Genomic DNA, 21012 nt, shown 5'->3' with positions numbered 1-21012 from the left:
ACCTGGAATATAGTAAGGACTGGATATGTATGAGCTACTATAGTCTTATTGGAGTAGAGTAGAACTAAGAACTTAAAATGAGTTTTTTTTAAGCTCAAACTAAAGAGTTAATAAAAAGATTTATGGTTGTAAATATTCATGCCATTTTGTTCACTTGAAATTTTATTTTATTTATTTATTTGTTCATTTATTTATTCATGACACACAGAGAGGCAGAGACACAGGCAGAGGGAGAGGGAAACAGGCTCCATGCAGGGAGCCTGACGTCGGACTCTATCCCGGTATCCAGGATCACACCCCAGGACGAAGGCGGCGCCAAACTGCTGGGCCACCAGGGCTGCCCGAAATTTGATTTGCATAGTAACAGCTACGAAAGAAAACATATGACCCGTTTAATTTGTAACTGTAATTGATGCTGAACTCAAGTAACATGATGTGTGCAGCTGCTGTGCACAAAATAACCGGGTTTTAAATTACCCAGTGAAGAAATTCAAGATGCCATAGTCTTGTTTTCCTCCAGAATGAAGCACAAAATCTGAAGAAAAAAAAAAAAAAACTGTTGATATTCTAAGGTGTTCCACATATTGAAAGTTTCGATTGGCTTTTCATACTCTACCCTCTCTCCCTTAATTTGTCACAATTAGGTTAACTGGGATACAACATATTCAGATAATTAGAGAAATGTATTTTTTAAAGGTTTCACCTATTTATTTTAGAGAAAAGTATTTTTTGAAAATAAGTCTAATGGAAGCTGCATAGTACATGAAGATTCTCTACTTCTGTTTTAACTATTTCTTTTCTTTTTTTTTAAGATTTTGTTTATTTATTCATGAGAGACACAGAGAGAGGGGCAGAGACACAGGCAGAGGGAGAAGCAGCCTCCATGCAGGGAGGTCTCCAGGATCACAGCCTGGGCTGAAGGCGGCGCCAAACCGCTGGGCCACCAGGGCTGCCCCTGTTTTAACTATTTCATATGTTAACAATACCAGAGTACATGTCATATTTGAACTTGAAAAACACTGTCATTCTCATTAACACAGCCTTCTCAGCCCCGAAGGTATCAATGTGGTATTAAATTTCTGGACCCCCTTATTTATACTTAACAAATCATACCCTGGTATACTTTTGACAAAAATCCTACCTTTATCTATGAAATACAATATTATTGCTTTATGTGAGCAAAACCAATGGGAGCATTTGTAGAGCACCTACCCTGCGGCAAGCACCTAACATGTGCCAGGTGCTTTATGTGTATTGACTTATTTAATCCTCATAACAGCCTATGAGGTTGTTAATGTAATTATTTATCTTTATAGATGCAGTGTCCTAGATTACACAGCTAATCAATAGTGGACCCAGGATGGGACAGAAGCCAGTCTGGCTCCCTGTGGCCTGCTTTTAGCCACCATGCTTTATTGCTTACGTAAGCAGACATCCAAATCCATAAATGCATCTGTAGCTTATCTATTTACATCAGAACCCGTAGCAATCACTTATTTTGAATAAATATATTGTAGCAACTCTGCCTGTTGACATAAGTAGGACACATGTAAACAACAGAAAAGGCATACACATCAATTCTATACAGAAGCTATTTATATTGCTTGTCATGAGTTAACAAAGCTGTCACTTGAGGTAGAGAAAAGATGGATTCATTTCAAGTTCTGTTCTGTTTATGCACACACATGCTGTATATGTTTGGTTTCCATTGTGGGGACTGTATATTTCTTGCTCGTGGTGCTTTGTACCCTTTTATTTAATAAATTACAATAATTTGTTGGATGTGTATCTTCCCCAGAAATGTAGGGGAGAGGGAGAGGAATAAAAGGTGCTAAAATTATTTCATCCATAGAGAGAGTGCAGATATATCACCAGAAAATAAATAAAATTTAGAGTAAAACCTTAAAGAATATAGAAAAAAGGAATCAGTTCCAAATGTACAAAGGAGTCTTACTGACTACCTTTCCATTTTAACAATATTTGGAATCTGAATATTTTTCTCCAGAAATAAACTGTGGCCCTGGGCGATTTGGGGCTACCACTCCCAGCAAGCAAACTACAGTGCCGCTCTAGGATATTGGTTGTTCACGACATCGCCCTAACCACCTCCCCTGGTGCCCCCACCTCCAGTACTTATGATTATCCCCAAATAATTCTCTAGTTGATATAAACATGCAACTCGAACTAGACAACATATTAATAAATCACTCCTGGGCTAAGATGTTGGAAAAACTAGCTGTCATTCTGGCAGAAAGCAGTGAGCTAAGAATTTGGCAGAAAGGTGAATTTGGATTGAAGGTTAAGGAAAATGGAGGAACTTTGTACACATTGTTAAAAAATAAACCTTTATCCAGGCAATGGGTAACTACTGGATGTTATTAAAGGGTGGGGGGAGGTAAAACTGGATTTTTGTTCTGGAAGAATAATTAATGACTACGTGGAAGATTAACTGGAAACAGATTAATTGGTTCCCAGAATGTCCCAGGATTCCAGAAACGTTCCAAGGGCAGAAGTGACAGGACTTGGTGCCTAACAGAATGCGTTTGGGGGGCAGGGGAACATGATGGAGAGAAGGAAGAGATGACCAAGGTCCATAGTATGAACAGGGTGAACAGGTATGTGGATGGTAAAGTCATTAAACAAATAGGGGCAATGTGAGCATGGGGTCGAGCTGATGGTTGTGTGTTAGACATGTCAAGAGGAAGTGGAGGCCCCCACTCAAGAGACCAGTAAGGAAAGTGGAAGAACTAAGGAAAGTGCATTTCTGCATATCTACTCTGCATAATGGTTATATCCAGGGGAGAATTAAACTATCCAGGGAGTGAGTGACTAGGGAGGGAAAAAATTAAGCTGAGGAAGACACCTTGGAAAACAAAGCAAAGGGAAGAAGCAAAAACTCTCTGGCGGAATCTTGTTTCTGTTGGATAAGGCTCTAGTACAACTTGTTTTTAAGTTCTGTATAGATTGCTTCAAATGGCCCATGAGGTAAAGGCAGCTATTTCAGAGCCGAGGACGTCATGGTACACACAGATATTTGAGGCTCCCTTTGGCTTCCATCTCTCCTGGCAGTGAGATTAGCTGCTCTGCTGACCATAACCGTTCCTGGAAATGAGGACAGTGATGTTCCCAGAGGAGGCTTCTCCTTTGCCCCGATTCCTTAGGGCTTATGTACTCCAACACTGGGAGACGTGGCCTGACTTGAGCTGGATGAGAACACTTCTCTCCTAAGGTTATGTATGGTTCAGAAAAATGGAGAGAATTTTTATTGCTCCTCTACCTTCATTGATAAAACATTTAGAACTTGGACCCAACCCAGGGCTTGAGGGTCCTTCATGAGATTCCTCTCTCAAGCCATGTGTGTACAGGTTGTCCATATGCATACTATGGTTAGTAATTATCTATACTAAAGATTCACTTCTCAAAATTCTTGGTTATTTTGGTGCTTATTGTTGTGTGTGTGTGTATATATATATATTTAATTCTGTTTATTTGAGACAGAGATAGCAAGAGAGAGCACGATAAGGGGGAGAGGGAGAAGCAGGCTCCCTACTGAGCCAGGATCCCAGCTCTGGGAGTATGGGGCTGATTCCCAAGACTCCAGGATTATGACCTGAGCCGATAGCACATGCTTAACTGACTGAGCCACCCAGGTGCTCCTGGTGCTTATTATTTTAAAGTTGCTAGCAGGAATGGATGGTGAAGATGGTCACAGAGTGCTTAAAATACTCAAAATGTTTTATAAAATATGTGGTAATGAAGAGTTATTAATTTTAAAAAATGTGTAGCCTAAAAATTAATAAATAACATCTAGCAATTAGAGGCATTCTGGTAGATGAAATAGGCAGTCAACTAAACATTTCCAATAAAACCGATTAAGAAAAAACAATTATGGTGTTCCCGAAGGTCTTCTGCATAAAATGTCTTTCCCCTTCTGTTTTGCTACAAGGTATGAGACCAAAATAAGGAAAGAAGAGACCCTCATGGGAAACTGGCTGACCAGTTTAGGAAAGCCAAATCAAGTCTTTCTTACTAGTTAATATTGCAAAATATTTACTGTGTGTTAACATGGCATGAAATAAGCCTCTGACAATCGGTTAAATTGAAGCTAGAGCAAAACTAGAAGGTTGAGTGGCTCCAGGGAAGTGGTCAAAATACAAAGTTATGTAAAGGGTAGTTTCAATTATACAAGATGATTAAATCCTAGAGATCTACTGTATATCATAGTGCCAATAGTTGACAATATTAAAACTTTGCTAAGAGAATAGATCTCATGTTGATTGCTCTTATCACATACATGTAAATAATAAAGAGGACAGAAGAAAACTTTGGGAGGTGATGGATATGTTTATGCCATAGATTGTGTTGATGGTTTCATGAGTATATACTTACGTCCAAAATCATCAGGTTATATACATTAAATATGTACAGCATTTTGTATGTCAACCATACCTCGATAAAGTGATTTACTAAAAAGAAAAAAAAAGTGCTTGCAAGAACCTGAAAACCTTCAAAGGGTTTTACAGATTTCTCCCATAGCCCGATGAGTTCCAAGCTAAAGGTTTTGGGGAGCTAATCAACTCTAGGAATAATTCCTAGCTTAGCTTAAGTAATGGCTGAGAACATTTAAATATTAGTGGTTACGGCAACAAAGTACTGTTAATTTTACATTTTTAATACATGCCCCTAAATTGTGTATCCTGTATTAATGTAATGACAAGGAATGGGGATCTCATCCCAGCCCCAATACTTTATCTGTGTCTCCTCGGGTGACTCAGGTTCTCACCTATGAAATGAAATTTAGATTCAGTTATGTGTAAGACCCATTTTAGAATAAAGATACCCCCCATCTCTGCCCAAGGATCCCATCTTTTAATCATCCTGCTTATCTGCTTCAATAAAATACTTCATTTTTAAAGCATGATTTGGTAGTATGAATCTTTCCACTTTGATTTAGTTGATCACAGAGGGAGAGAAGAAAGGACATAGTACTCTCTAGGTTCTGGTTGTTTCTTCCTAGCCCCATTTTCCTTTTGCTCTTTTATTTTCTTTTTAAATGTCATTTTCCTTATTTCATTTTTTTAAAGATTTTATTTATTTTCAAGAGAGAGAGAAAAAGAGAGAGCATGAGAAGGAGAAAGGGACAAAGGAAGAGGGAAGAGCAGACTCCCCACTGAGCAGGGAACCCAGCATGGGGCTCCATCTGGGGACCTTGGGATCATGACTTGAACTGAAGGCAGACGCTTAATCAACTGAGCCACCCAGGTGCCCGTTTTCCTTATTTCTGATTTTTAAATGTAATATTTCATAAAAGTTGACTGATCTGGAAAATGAAAACAATGTTACCTCTACAGCCATCTCACAGGTAGGCTATAAGCTAATTAAATGAACTCCGTACATGTAAACACTGGCACAGTGCCTGGCATATAGTCCTGTGGGTACTCAAAAACGCTAGCTGATAACACTGGGATTATTAGCATTGTTTTGTTTTTTACATGTTGACCATAAAAATCAGAAAAGTCAGCAAAACACAAAATAATAAAAAATTATTTATAATTTATGATCCCATCTATATGATTATTGTTGCCAAATAGTAACAATTAATATGGTGGTACATGTATTTTCACACTCCTCTCTCTCTCCTCTCTGTATGTACATAGGTTCATGTGTGTGTTACAAATGTAACCTGTTTGTGACTGGGCCCCCTTTTTGGCTCCAATGTGTGTTCCTTTTTCATCTTTAGGCCAGACTGGTACATTAAATTCAAGGGCAAACCACTGATGATGCTTACAGTTTTTACTGAACTGAACCCTTTGAAAGGAGATGAAGACAGCATTATATCAAGCCTTACAGTGCAAAATTTCCTTAGAATGTTTCAGCATTTCTCTTTCTCTCCAAGTCCCTCTCCCTCTGGCAGTGCCTCCTGTGTCCCCTCCCGCACACCACATCCTCCACAGCCACTCCAGCTGCCTCGGGTTCCCCCCCTTACAACACTCCCCAAAGCATGCAGACTTTGTTCAGCAGAACCCTCAAACCAGGGCTCTTTTGGACAAACCACAACCACCTGTTGACTGTACCAGAGTGAGTCAGTTCAGCTGTGGACATATACTTTGACACACGCCAGTGGGAAAGGATGACTCTAAGTTTAATAATTATCTTTCAAGTCAGGAGAGAGAAAAGAAAAAGAACCTGGCAAATCCAAGCAGCGGGCCTCCACACACTGACTGACGCCCCCCCCCCCCCCAAAGTGGTCTGCTTGGTCACCATCAGCTCAGCAAAGCATACCCCAAGAATTCTGGGACGAGGGTCCCAGGATGACCTTGATGGCACCCTGGTCCCTTCAACATGTAGTTTGGATATCTTAACCCAGGAAAAGTCCTCCACCTCCATCTCTCCATTTACAAAAGTTCAGGTATATGATGTGCTTTAAATGAAAAAAAAAATAGATATTACAAGTCCCCAATCTCTTCTGTGGTTCTTGAAATACTGTTAGCATCTATATTTTTGTGACAAGCTAGACAAAGCAGATGTATCACCACCATTCAATTACTTAGGTTGTGATATTTTAACTGGAAATATCACCTCTGTTCAAAAGTGATATTTTGATGCTCCCAGGTGCTACGACATCAGACCTTGCCCATCTACTGACCCAGAATCTTATATAAGGTGTTGACTTTTTATATCTATACTGTACATATATCTACTATTTTTGTCTGCTCAGGCTGCCACGACAAAAGACCAGAGACTAGGTAGCTTGAACAAAAGAAATTTATTTTCTCACAGTTCTGGGGACTAGAAGTCTGAGATCAAATGGCCACCATGATTGCTATAGCCATTTTCTTGCTGTGTCCTCAAATGGCCTTTCCCCTGTGATTGTACAGGGATGGGGAGAGGGCAGGGAAGAGGGGGAATGGGGGAGACCTCTGGTGCTGCTTCTTTTTATAAGGACACCAATCTTATAGATTAGGGCCTCAGTCTTATGACCTCACTTAAACTCAATTACTTCTCTAAAGGTCCCATCTCCAAATACAGTCACATGGGGGGTTAAGGTTTCAACCTATTAATTTTCTTTGGAAAGAAGGAAGCACAGTTTAGTTCATAACATCTACCAAACATCAGCAGTCCAAGCTAAATATATAGCAGCAAAGCAGAGGATTTGTTTTGAATAAAGATTATAAGCTATAATATTACATATTTCTAAAAAAAAGACATCTGTAGTAAATATATACACAGATTTAGACAAATTCTTCATAAAGGCTTTCCAAGTATTTTCCTTGAGAAATTAAAAATTCTTAACATACACTTATAGCATTAGAATTTAAAGTGTTCATTTCCTTTCAAGAGAGTGTTCCTTGAAATTCCATGTTTTTTCTTAGTAATAAATGTAAATCAGATTAAAGTGTTCCTCAAAAGCTATATTTTACAGTTCTATTTGCTCTAAGTTTTTTATGCCAATTAACAAAATTTTAATTATTGTTATACGTTGCTTGACTTCACTAAAACTATCTTCCTTAGTTATAAATGAATTTGGCTTATGAGAAAAGTTCATTCAAATTGAATTATTAAAGAAGAGATATTTAATTCAATATCTTAATTTTTCAGGCAAATATGATAGCTGGCCAATTTTTAAATATAGAGAATATAATTTATATTATTATTTTAGAAAAGCAAATACTTTATTCATTGTCTAATTTATATCAAATGGCAACAAGTGATGCTCTCCTGTTTTTTCTTATCGAAGATTAGTTTATGATTTTTATCAAAATGCTATTGTTACCCAGATATTAGTTTCTTTCTCTGGGAATGTTGGATCAGAGATCTGCAAATTATGAGGACATGTAATGGGGATCTATCATGTTGCTTTGAAAGCTTGAAAGCCCATATTTGACTATAACTTTCAACATCAGAATTTAGTACAGAACCAGGGCACCTGGGTGGCTCAGTTGGTTGGGTCACCAACTCTTGATTTAGGCTAGTCATGATCTCAGGGTTGTGGGAACGAGCTGCCTTTTGGGCTCCACACTGGGCATGAACCTGCTTGGGATTTTCTCTTTCCTCTCTCTCTTCCCCTCTACCCCCCACCCCAGCACACACTCTCTCAAAAAAAATTAAATAATTAAAAAAAATTTTTTTAAAGAATTTAGCACAAAACCAAATTAATTGTGTAACAGTGTACACCATTATATTTGAGATGGGAATAAAAGGCTTAAAGCTATTACACTGGAATGTCCAATGATTTATAGTCATCATAAACTGAAACAGACCCTATGCCACATAATTTTAAAATACTAGAAAAACTATGAGAAAAAAAAACAATAATGCAATGTATTTGAAGGGGGGGAAGAAGGGAAATAAGCAAACTATGCAGCAGTGAAATTTTTACATTGTTGTAGTCTTATGGAAATGTTTTTAAAAATTGGGGCACCTGAGTGGCTCAGTCAATTGAGCATTTGCCTTTGGCTCAGGTCCTGATCCCAGAGTCCTGGGATAGAGCCCCATGTCAGGCGCCTTGCTCAGTGGGGAGCCTGCTTCTCCCTCTCCCTCTGCTGCTCCCCCTTGCTTGTGCTTTCTCTCTCTGTCAGATAAATAAATAAAATCTTTTAAAATAAATAAATATTAAAAAAATTAAGTCTGTGATAAGTGTAATAAAATATACACAAAAACATACATTTTTAGCCCATGGATCACAAAGTGAAGGTGAAGTTAAAGAAAACAAACTAAGCTTAAATAAATAAATAGAATGGCCAAAGTTGCCAATTCATGACCTAACCAGACTATTCGTCTGCTTTCAATTAATGGCTAAATAAGTTTGATGCAAGATCATATTAAACCTGAGTTTCTACATTGCACAATAGGATCATCTATCATAGCTGCTAATCTAAGAGAATTTGATCTTCAAATACCCAAGGCTGTGAAAAAAACAAACTCCACACACTTTACCCTAGATTCCAGTTTCAAACCCCACATTCTATGAAGTGCTTCCAATGTCCCTCTTTGACTTTTGAGTACTAATATTCCCTTAGCTTCATTGTATATTTTTAAATCAATATAGAAACTCAGCAAGTGCTTGTTAGTCAATTTTGGTTGACTTGGTATCTGAAGCAGCAATAATTAGTAAAGCTTCAGTAGTACTGAGGCTGGTGTATGCAAGGAAATTACATCGTTCTACAGATAATCAGCTTAACCAAGCCACCATTCTGACAGGAAGCAAACCTATGGAAGTGGAAAAACCTTAAAAGCTAATAGAAACATCTTCTGAAAAGTATCAATTGGCTTGTAAGGTAAAAATATTGTAGCAATGGATTTCACTTTTAGCTTCTGCTACTTATACCAGAGAAATTGGCCACCATACCTTACTATACTGCCACTTTTTTTTTTAACTTATGGTGAACTATAGAATTGATCAAAAGAGAAATCTATTCTGAGGAAATTTATAAGATTAATAAGTATACAAAACACTGATTTTTTCTGAGTATGAAAGTGTGTATATATATATATGGTTAGAAATTATATAAATGATTAAAGCATCATGCAGATATATACGTTTGAAAAATACTTTGTGTATAAATGTGCTAGAAGTAAATTGCACTGAATTAGCAGAGTTAGGTGAACATGACTCATCTGGTAAGGATGTGTCTTCATCAGCAAGATTCTTGGAAACACAGGTTTAACAAAAAGGAGATATCACAGTTTGAAATTCCTGTAACCACAAAAAAAAAAAAAAAGAGGAAGAAAGAGAAGTGAAATCTGGGGGGTAATTCATGCCAAAACCAGTAAGATTAAGAAGGGTTGGATTTGTGGATAAAAGGATGTTCCTGGATCTCAAGAACATTTGGGTCATTGCGGTGGTGGTTTTTCCTGGTGCTGTGGTTACAACAGCATAAATAAACGACAATGTTCCTGGCTACATGTCATTCTATTTGTCCTACCACAGACAGATATACCTCACAGCTTCATGAAGCCTAAGCTTCAAGGCCCAAAAAGGGCTTAGAATGGTTTCACATGGTCATAAATTTGAGTAAAATTTGAAGAAGATATTTCAATTCCTCAGTCATGTCACACTGAAATGGCCATAAGCATTCTGGGATCCATTTATTTTTTATTTTTAAAAAATATTTTATTTATTCATTCATGAAAGACATATAGAGAGAGGCAGAGACATAGGCAGAGGGAGAAGCAGGCTCCCCACAAGTGCCCGACGTGAGACCTGACCCTGGGACCCCTGAGCCAGAGGCAGAGGCTCAACTGCTGAGTATCCCTCTGGGATCCATTTTAATGGGAAGATGAACTAAGCATACATTTGGTTTGGGTTTAGTAGAATATAATTATGGGTATAGCAGTTATTTATGTGCATAGGAAAGTATTGCCAGTTGTCCAGGTGTAGAAATGGCTTCCAGGAATATTCCTACTGTCTGCTATGCTGACTCCCCTAGCATCCTGTCACATCAAGATACAGGGACAGAGGTCATATTGCAATGTGACCCTATCCTCCAAAGCACAGCACTGTAAGTACATGGGTAGAAGGGAAGAAACAAGGTTTGAAATGAATGGAGTTTACTGGAAGTCAGTTTATTGGAAATTCTTCCAAACACTAGATATAAACACTAGATATATAGATTCCTTTTATAGATATATAAAAAGGAAGTTCTATCCTGTCAGTGATATGCTCAACAATGCAATGTATATAATTACAAATGCATCATGGTTTCTCCCCCTCTTTTGATGGAGATTGTACATAATAGATTTTTTTTTCTTTTACATAATAGAATTTAACAGAATTACTGTGTTTGTAGTTTACAAACTTAGCAGGACTGTATACACAATGAGCACATCTGTCTATGAAGTCATATGTTATATATACATTGCAAAGCACTGGATTGTGTCTTGATAAAGGCTGATGACATGTCACTCATTGGGAGAAGACTTAATTGACTCTTGATTTAATGCAAAATACTTGCATCAACAAGGATAATATAAAGTTCATTATGTTCCACTGAGACAAGACATGGCAGACAAAATCGTTGATGACTTGAGAGTTAAAGTCTATCATTGCCCAAGAAAACTTGAAATGTCTGAATTTTACAGCTTGGGCAGCCCGGGTGGCTCAGCGGTTTAGCGCCACCTTCAGCCCAGGGTGTGATCCTGGAGACCCAGGATCGAGTCCCACGTCAGGCTCCCTGCATGGATCCTGCTTCTCCCTCTGCCTGTGTCTCTGCCTCTCTCTCTCTCTCTCTGTCTTTCATGAATAAATAAATAAAATCTTTTTTTTTTAATTTACAGCTTGTATGTGACAGAGGCTTTACTATACTTGACGATAATTCTAAAAATAAACATGACCTTACTAGTCATGAGTTATGAAGCTAAAAAAACTTTTCCAAATTATCAATAATAAAAAAAAATTTAAACAATCATGCTAAACTAAATCATCCTTCTATACTGCTTATAGAAAGTATTACAAACCATTGTCCTATGAGGAAGAGATCAGGGGTCCTGACTAAGTCAGTAGAGCAATGTGACTCTTGATCTCAGGGTTGTGAGTTCAAGCCCCACATTGGGCATAGAGATTACTTTAAAAAAAAAAAAAAGGGAGAGAGAGAGAGAGAGAGAGAGAGAGAGAGAAAGGTGTGCCTAGGTGGCTCAGTATATTATACATCTAACTTTTCAGCCCAGGTCTTAATCTTAGGGTTATGAGTTCAAGCCCCACCCCATGTTGGGTTCCATGCTGGACATGGAGCCTACTTGAGAGAGAGAGAGAGAGAAATCAAAGTCTATGGAGAAAAACAAGAAAAGGAGAAATAGTATTATAGAGAGGTTCTAGGCACCTGCAATATAATTTTTTTCTGGATTTTCTGATATTTACTATATTTATCAACTTAAAAAATTTTAATTTTCTTTTATTAAGTAATCTCCATGCCCAACATGGGGCTCAAACTCACAACCCTGAGATCAAAAGTCATATGGTCAAAAAAAAAAAAAAAAAAGTCATATGGTCTATGAACTGAGCCAGCCAGGCACCCCAACTTTAAAAAATTTTAAATGACTATTTCTATTCTTTACTTTTGTACCTGTAGTAATAGCTATTGGTCTCCTGACCTCATTCCCTTTGGCAAGAAAGTGCACACATCCCAGTTGCTGCAAGTGTTGATTACTAAGGACTCACATCTGTACCCTGCTGCAGCAGACTGATTGTCCACAGCTTCGGGGAGCCACCTTCCCTCGTAGACGACTAGGATGCTAGACTACCTCCGTGACTGTCTGATGCTGAGCCATAAAAGTCCCTGCCTTATCACAGGGTAACATACTTTCCAGAGCTCCCCAGGAGATGAGGCCAAGACTAGGTATCTTCTGAAACCACACCCTTGCCTAGCTTCTCTGGCTTTCTCCTGCATCCTCACTCCCCAATGATTTCCTGAGAGTGAGGCCTTAATTAATCACTTACTCAAGAATCCCAGTCTCAGGCTCTGCTTCTATGGAACCCCACCTGAAAGCATATCTAATTTTGTATTCTGATTCTCAGATAAATGCCCTAAACTGGAGAAGCAGTAAGTCCCCCAAAGTCTAGATTTATTCCTGGTCCTCCTTACGGGCATTGCCAAACAGAAGACACTCTGAGCTGGGAGATGGGGATCTCATTCAAAGTGGTTCGAGGAACAAGGCTGACTTCCTCACCATTTTAGCCACTTTGGTGATTGTTCTCCCTGCCTCTTGTCACCACCAAAGATTTGGTTAAAGGGATAGGATAAAAGATGAATCAGCTAAGATTAGATACAGCACCACTTAACCCCATAACCCAACTTAGAGAATTTCACTTCTCTGTTTTAAAAGAAGTCTGCTATGAGTTCAGGACAACTCTCTAGCCACCAGAGACCAAGGTTTCCATATCTCTGCTCTGCCATCCTATGTGGCTCTCTTCCTCAAGGTTTCCTTATGAGCTCAAGATAATCCCTGGCACTCCAGCTCTCATGTCCACATTCCAGGCAATAAGAAAAAGGGAGAAGGATAAAAGAAATATCCCTCACCTGAATTGGATCCCATTAAGGGGTCATTCTGGGTGTCTCTCACAGCATTTCTTCCTGTATGTCTTTGGCTAAAACTTGGTCATGTTGCCACAACTAGAAGCAAGGGAAGCTGAGAAATACTTTCTCAGAGGGATGATTTGCTGCTAGTATACAACATGGAATATGGCAAACAGGTGGAGGTGTGGGGACTTAACAAAGCAGAGAAAGCTGAAATTTCAGCACCTACAATTAGAAAAGTCAGAAAACACAAGACAGCTGTGGCACCTGTCATTTTGAAGTGACAAGATTAGTTGTAAGCCCATATAAGGAACAACTAGATCTCCAGATGCCAGCTCTAACATTGCATAGCCAGGCACCTAAACCTTTCCCATTTCAACAGAAGAAGACAAGTATTCTCACTGTGAAAGTTAAAACAGAGTTCTAACCTCAGGAATATCTCAGAGAAGTAAGACAAATGGTAAAATAGGGAGGTTAGGTTAAATTCTATGTATTGAGTTGTGAGAACCTTTAATGCCCTGCCTGCCTCTACTCAGCTCTTAGAATAATAGTAGCCAGGTTTGTACCTTCTGCGGGAGGATAGAAGGGATCTCTCTCCTGAAAAACAGAACAATAACAACAACAAAACAAACAAAAAACTAGCCCAGGAGGAAAAACCTACAGATACTAATATTTTGGTGTCTACAAAGTAAGACCTAAGTGTAAGTATAGTATAGTGAAGCCACAGTTAGCACACCCTAGCCAAGCTTCCAATCCATTTTTTTATTTTTTATTTTTTATTTTTTGGTGTTTTTCTCTTAGATAAGGACAGAGAACCAAGAGTCACTAGACTGTTGCAGAATGTCTCTGCCAGATTGACCCAGTCTAAGGGCCAGTGAGCATCAATCCTTGAGATCCCGGTAACAGACACCTGTTCTGATTCTGAAGCTCTCAGTTCAGGGGCATATATTGGCTGCAGGTGATGATTAAAAGAAAAGAAAAAGACTGTCGGTGGTGGGTGTTCTGTGTTGGAGAATGCTCTATCTCGTTTATCATACACCCCAAGATTAATGAGATGCACCTAGTTCTAATGAGATGCTCTCTGACACTTATCAGGATTGGCCTAAGTGCTGAGCTTCTCCAGTCTCTCAGCTCCTAAAATTACCCCAATACAGCCGCTCACCACTTTTCTAATGAAAATGAATTACTACCTTGTTGCCAGACACTGGTTGAGATTGCACCACTATTAATGGACACCTATGACGAAAGATTCCAGTACTTTTCTGGGTGATACAGAGAAACATTGGAATAAGCAAGGAGAAGTTCAGTCAATCTCATTGATTTAATGTGATCGATACATTCAAGAACATGTGAGAAGGCACAGCATGGGAGAGCTCTAGAGAATTCATGGGCCAGAGGCATCCACCATCTGGGGATGACATTGTCCCCATTGCATGCTTCTCTCTCACTCTCTGACAAGGACTGAAGTCCAGAGAGATGTGACTAAGCTTCATTTATAGACGGCAACGTCCACATTAACTACAACCCTAGCAATAGAAGATGAGTCTAGTTATATATAGTATGGCTGGATGTACATTCCAATGTCTTTGTTTAGTTTCCCCTAAAAGCAGAGCTAGGGACTCATAAATACAGGTGACTTATTTACAAGATAATCCCAGAAAACAGGGGAGAGATACAGGCAAAAAGAGAAAGCCAATACAATGTGTATTACTGAATCACTAGACACAGCTAGGGATCAATCCTGCCTGGGACCTTCTGAAGAATTCTATGGAATCCACTTGGAATTGTACACTACACACAGCAAATATCATTCTCAATGGGGAAGCACTGGGAGCCTTTCCCCTAAAATCAGGAACAAGACAGGGATGTCCACTCTCACCACTGCTATTCAACATAGTACTGGAAGTCCTAGCCTCAGCAATCAGACAACAAAAAGACATTAAAGGCATTCAAATTGGCAAAGAAGAAGTCAAACTCTCCCTCTTCGCCGATGACATGATACTCTACATAGAAAACCCAAAAGTGTCCACCCCAAGATTGCTAGAACTCATACAGCAATTCGGTAGCGTGGCAGGATACAAAATCAATGCCCAGAAATCAGTGGCATTTCTATACACTAACAATGAGACTGAAGAAAGAGAAATTAAGGAGTCAATCCCATTTACAATTGCACCCAAAAGCATAAGATACCTAGGAATAAACTTCACCAAAGATGTAAAGGATCTATACCCTCAAAACTATAGAACACTTCTGAAAGAAATTGAGGAAGACACAAAGAGATGGAAAAATATTCCATGCTCATGGATTGGCAGAATTAATATTGTGAAAATGTCAATGTTACCCAGGGCAATATACACGTTTAATGCAATCCCTATCAAAATACCATGGACTTTCTTCAGAGAGTTAGAACAAATTATTTTAAGATTTGTGTGGAATCAGAAAAGACCCCGAATAGCCAGGGGAATTTTTAAAAAGAAAACCATATCTGGGGGCATCACAATGCCAGATTTCAGGTTGTACTACAAAGCTGTGGTCATCAAAGCTGTGTGGTACTGGCACAAAAACAGACACATAGATCAGTGGAACAGAATAGAGAACCCAGAAGCGGACCCTCAACTTTATGGTCAACTAATATTCAATAAAGGAGGAAAGACTATCCATTGGAAGAAAGACAGTCTCTTCAATAAGTGGTGCAGGGAAAATTGGACATCCACATGCAGAAGAATGAAACTAGACCACTCTCTTGTACCATACACAAAGATAAACTCAAAATGGATGAAAGATCTAAATATGAGACAAGATTGCATCAAAACCCTAGAGGAGAACACAGGCAACACCCTTTTTGAACTTAGCCACAGTAACTTCTTGCAAGATACATCCACGAAGGCAAAAGAAACAAAAGCAAAAATGAACTATTGGGACTTCATCAAGATAAGAAGCTTTTGCACAGCAAAGGATACAGTCAACAAAACTCAAAGACAACCTACAGAATGGGAGAAGATATTTGCAAATGACATATCAGATAAAGGGCTAGTTTCCAAGATCTATAAAGAACTTATTAAACTCAACACCAAAGAAACAAACAATCCAATCATGAAATGGGCAAAAGACATGAAGAGAAATCTCACAGAGGAAGACATAGACATGGCCAACATGCATATGAGAAAATGCTCTGCATCACTTGCCATCAGGGAAATACAAATCAAAACCACAATGAGATACCACCTCACACCAGTGAGAATGGGGCAAATTAACAAGGCAGGAAACAACAAATGTTGGAGGGGATGCGGAGAAAAGGGAACCCTCTTACACTGTTGGTGGGAATGTGAACTGGTGCAGCCACTCTGGAAAACTGTGTGGAGGTTCCTCAAACAGTTAAAAATATACCTGCCCTACGACCCAGCAATTGCACTGTTGGGGATCTACCCCAAAGATACAAATGCAATGAAACGCCGGGACACCTGCACCCCGATGTTTATAGCAGCAATGTCCACGATAGCCAAACTGTGGAAGGAGCCTCGGTGCCCATCGAAAGATGAAGGGATAAAGAAGATGTGGTCTATGTATACAATGGAATATTACTCAGCTATTAGAAATGACAAATACCCACCATTTGCTTCAACGTGGATGGAACTGGAGGGTATTATGCTCAGTGAGGTAAGTCAGTCGGAGAAGGACAAACATTATATGTTCTCATTCATTTGGGGAATATAAATAATAGTGAAAGGGAATATAAGGGAAGGGAGAAGAAATGTGTGGGAAATATCAGAAAGGGAGACAGAACGTAAAGACTGCTAACTCTGGGAAACGAACTAGGGGTGGTAGAAGGGGAGGAGGGCGGGGGGTGGGAGTGAATGGGTGACGGGCACTGGGGGTTATTCTGTATGTTAGTAAATTGAACACCAATAAAAAATTAAAAAAAAAAGGAATTGTACACTATTGACAAACTGCCCACATAATCAAATACAACACTGTATCTATACTATGTATAGAGAAAAATAAAGTAAAAAAAGCTTTATGAAATCATATGAAAATAATATTTATAAAACAGAATTCTGAGGGAGCACCTGAGTAGCTCAGTCGGTTAAGTGTCTGACTCCTGATTTTGGCTCAGGTCATGATCTCAGGGACCTGGGATCAAGCCCCATGTTTTGCTCTGCACTTAGTGGGGAGTCTGCTTGAGATTCTCTCTCCTGTCTTTCCCTCTCCCTCGGCCCCTCTCCTCAAATAAATAAATCTTAAAATGAAACAAAGCAAAAACCATTATTCTGAGAACTGAAGTTCTATTGGATGTTACTTTGAGCACAAGTATGGTCATTTAAGTAACATTTAAAATGCTGATGAATGAGATTAAATTCTTTTTGAAGAGACATAATTTTAGAGGTCTCTAGTTTTTGGATGTTGGTTCCAATAGTTGGTTCATTTGATATTTGAATCAACCCCAAAAGAATGCCTGTTTTTAGGATTTGAAAGTGGAAGAGAAACTCCAGCCCAAGAAGAGAGCTCCCCATAAGTGCTTCCCAGGAGATGAGAAGGAAAAGGAAGTCTCCACAGGAACTATTTCCTTGGATGGGGGTGGGGTAGTAATGAACCTCATATTGGAGCATAGGTGGGTGAATGTGGCTTGGCAGCACAGGAGCCTGAACAGAGGGAAAAAGCAGCTCTGCTTTCAGATCATGTCCACCCTTTTGAGGGATAATGAGGGAGCTGTTGGCTGGTAAAGCTTATTGAGATGTGGTGACTCCTAGCTCAGTGACCATATCATTCTTATAACTTTAGCCATCATCTCTTCTTGCCTTGTGTGTCTGGATCTTTCTTCATTAAGTTCTTCTATTACGGAAATTATTTCCTCCTTCAGGTTAAAGTTTGTCCTCTTCAACTTTCTGCACGTGTCCACCAGGCTCTGAATTTTTTTTTTATTTTTATTTATTTATGATAGTCACAGAGAGAGAGAGAGAGGCAGAGACATAGGCAGAGGGAGAAGCAGGCTCCATGCACCGGGAGCCTGATGTGGGATTCGATCCCGGGTCTCCAGGATCGCTCCCTGGGCCAAAGGCAGGCGCCAAACCGCTGCGCCACCCAGGGATCCCCAGGCTCTGAATTTTTGATGACTCTTTCTTTAGGCTAGTATCTTCCAAAGATGACTCAACCCCTGCACTCCCCTTTTGAACAAAGCCAGGCTTGTCAGGGAGTTGACACTATCTTGAATTACTGCAGCTGGTGTTTTTGACATTTTGAGCCAGTGTTTGTGAAAACAGCATTCTCCATTGCACATAAAGTCAGCTTCCAGCCAACAGGACAAGTCTAAACAAATATGAGATCCACCAAAAGGCCAATGGCAGATGTACACACCACTGACTCCAGCTGAAGACCACAGAGGGTGGGGTCCAGATCCCCATCATCCAGCCACAGCTCCACCACCACCACTTGTGGTTTCCCAAGGACACCTGAAGCCAAGTTCTACAGTGGCTTGAGGCCCTTCTATGGCACTGAAAGCCTAGAACAGAGTTCTGCTGTGTAATCATGCCTCCACCAGCCCTCCCACCAGCTCCATAACAAACCGCCTCAAGTAATACCTGTAAACATTTCTTACTGGCAATCTGAGCGGTCTACCAGTGGAGCTAATCCAGAGGAAGGATAGATTCAATTTTTAAAAAACTTCTTATTAGGGCATCTGGGTGGCTCAGTCAGCTAACTGTCTGACTCTTGATTTCTGCTCAAGTCATGATCTCAGGGTGGTGAGATCGAGCCCCACATTGGGCTCTGTGCTGGGCATGTTGCGTGCTTAAGATTCTGTCTCTCCCTCTCCTTTTCCTCCTTCCACGGCTCCCCTTCCTCTCTAAGAAAAAACAAAAGGTGATCAATTAGGCTGGTGTTTTTTAGTATAATTAGGAACTTGTACGCTTGCTTAAAAATATTTGGTATGTTTTAATTCATTGCAGTTACTATTCTTATTGATATTCAGATTGTCCCCACTTTAGCCAGTGTTGTCTTTTGAATCCTTTTAATATGACACCCGAAGACCTTGAAGGCTTCTTTCTTTCTGAAATGACCAGATATCCCAGGCTTATCTTGTACATTTCCTGCCCTAGACCTGGCATTAGCCACTCTTCCAAAGTCATGGTTCCTTTTAGGAAAAAATAATAGAGACTATAGTCTGGCTCTAGGGATGCTGAATGCTGCGGGGCTAGTCATTGTTTCTAAGTATTTTCAGTGGACAAAGCTAAGAAATATCTGTTTTTAACTGAGATAATTGACATACAACATTGTGTTAGTTTTAGGTATATAAAGTAACATAATGATTTGATATGTGTATAAATGATGAAAGGATGACCACAATAAGTTAGTTAATATCCATCACCACAAAAAAATTAAATTAAAAAAAAAATCCATCACCACACACATATTGGATGGATTTGTTTCCTTATGATGAGAACTTTTAAGGTCTACTCTCTTAGCAATTCTCAATATACAATAGAGTATAGTTAATTATTGTCACCATACTATACATTACATCCCCAGCACTTATTTTCTTACAACTGGCAGTTTGTACCTTTTGACCCTCTTCACCCATTTTGCCCAACCACCATCCCCTGCCCCTGGAAACACCAGTCTGTTCTCTGTATCTATGAGCTCTAGTTTATTTTTAGATTCTACATATAAGTGAGATCATAGATTATTTGTCTTTCTCTGATTTAAGAAAAAAAATTTTTAAGGAGTAAATACGTTGCATGCAAGAGACTTTTAACTGATCTGCTTGTACCAGGTTCTACCACTACTCCCTGCAATTCATCCTATGAATCTGTCAGAATCATCCTATAAAATGTAGATCTAATTTTCTTAATCCCTTGTTTAAAAACTTTTGATGGAGTCCCATTACCAAAAGAATTAAGAAAGCTCCCTGGTGTGTGTGTATGAGTACACACACTGAACCTCTCAAAACTTAGCTCCTAATCTCCATGCCAACCTCTTTAGCATTCCTTCTTCCTTCTCCCCTTAGGTCAGCACACCACACTACTCCAACCACACTATGCATTTGCTCAGCTACTTCACTTTCTCTGAAATGCTCTGTTTTTACCATTCCTCGGTGAATTTATATTCACCCTTCAATAAATAGCTCAAACATCACTTTTCTTTACGATAACTTGCAGCCTCCCTTCCCCCACAGAGAGCTAATCTGTTTCCATCATGTTCTACATAGTACTCTGAGATCTTTATGTACCACTAATGAAACTGTATTGTAATGATTTGTTTACATGTGTATCTCCCTCTAGCTAGAATGTCTCCCAAATTGTAGGACACTCACCATTGGTGGTACTACAGATGGTTTTATTTATTGCATAGAGTGAGAGTTGGTCCCCTTTTAATAATCTACATCAGGGAAAACATTTTATTTTGGTGCTAGGGTGGCTTTAGCATCTTTCTGTTGTGTAATGATTAATTTCTGCTTTTAAAAGAGTGCAGACCTCAGTCTTGGACCCTTTATAGATAAAAGTAATTATCTAGAATTTACATTTTTTTAATAAAATGATATTTTGTAATGATTACCCTCTCTCTGTGAAACTTTAAAACTTAATATTGGTGATAGAGTGTTTTTTAAAAATAAAAGTAAGCCAATTTAAAGAAAAGCCTACTACAGTAAAGAAGTGCACCATGGCAAAAAATCTCGTAGGCTATATGAAAATGACTTAATTCTGGGAAACACTGGCCTGGGTCTTTCAGAACTATAAAGCATAACTTCTATTTTCATCCCCGGTTCCTAGTACTGTGGATAACATACAAGCAGATTATCACTAAACATTTGCCAAGTTAATTAGGTTAGGAAGAAGCACACAGCTCTAACATTTTCAAAACCAAGTGTCATTTTGGGGGACATGCAGGTAGAGTGACAGGCCTTCTGTAATCCAGTGTTTCAGAAAAAGTTAAACACCATCCACTGTTACCACATAAATGACCTTTTAAATTATTTCCTATAGCTGCTGTGGAAGAAATCAACTTC

Source organism: Canis lupus, chromosome 12 (genome assembly GCF_003254725.2).
Source record: "Canis lupus dingo isolate Sandy chromosome 12, ASM325472v2, whole genome shotgun sequence".
Classification (NCBI taxonomy): Eukaryota; Metazoa; Chordata; class Mammalia; order Carnivora; family Canidae; genus Canis; species Canis lupus.
This window is presented reverse-complemented; position numbering follows the sequence as displayed.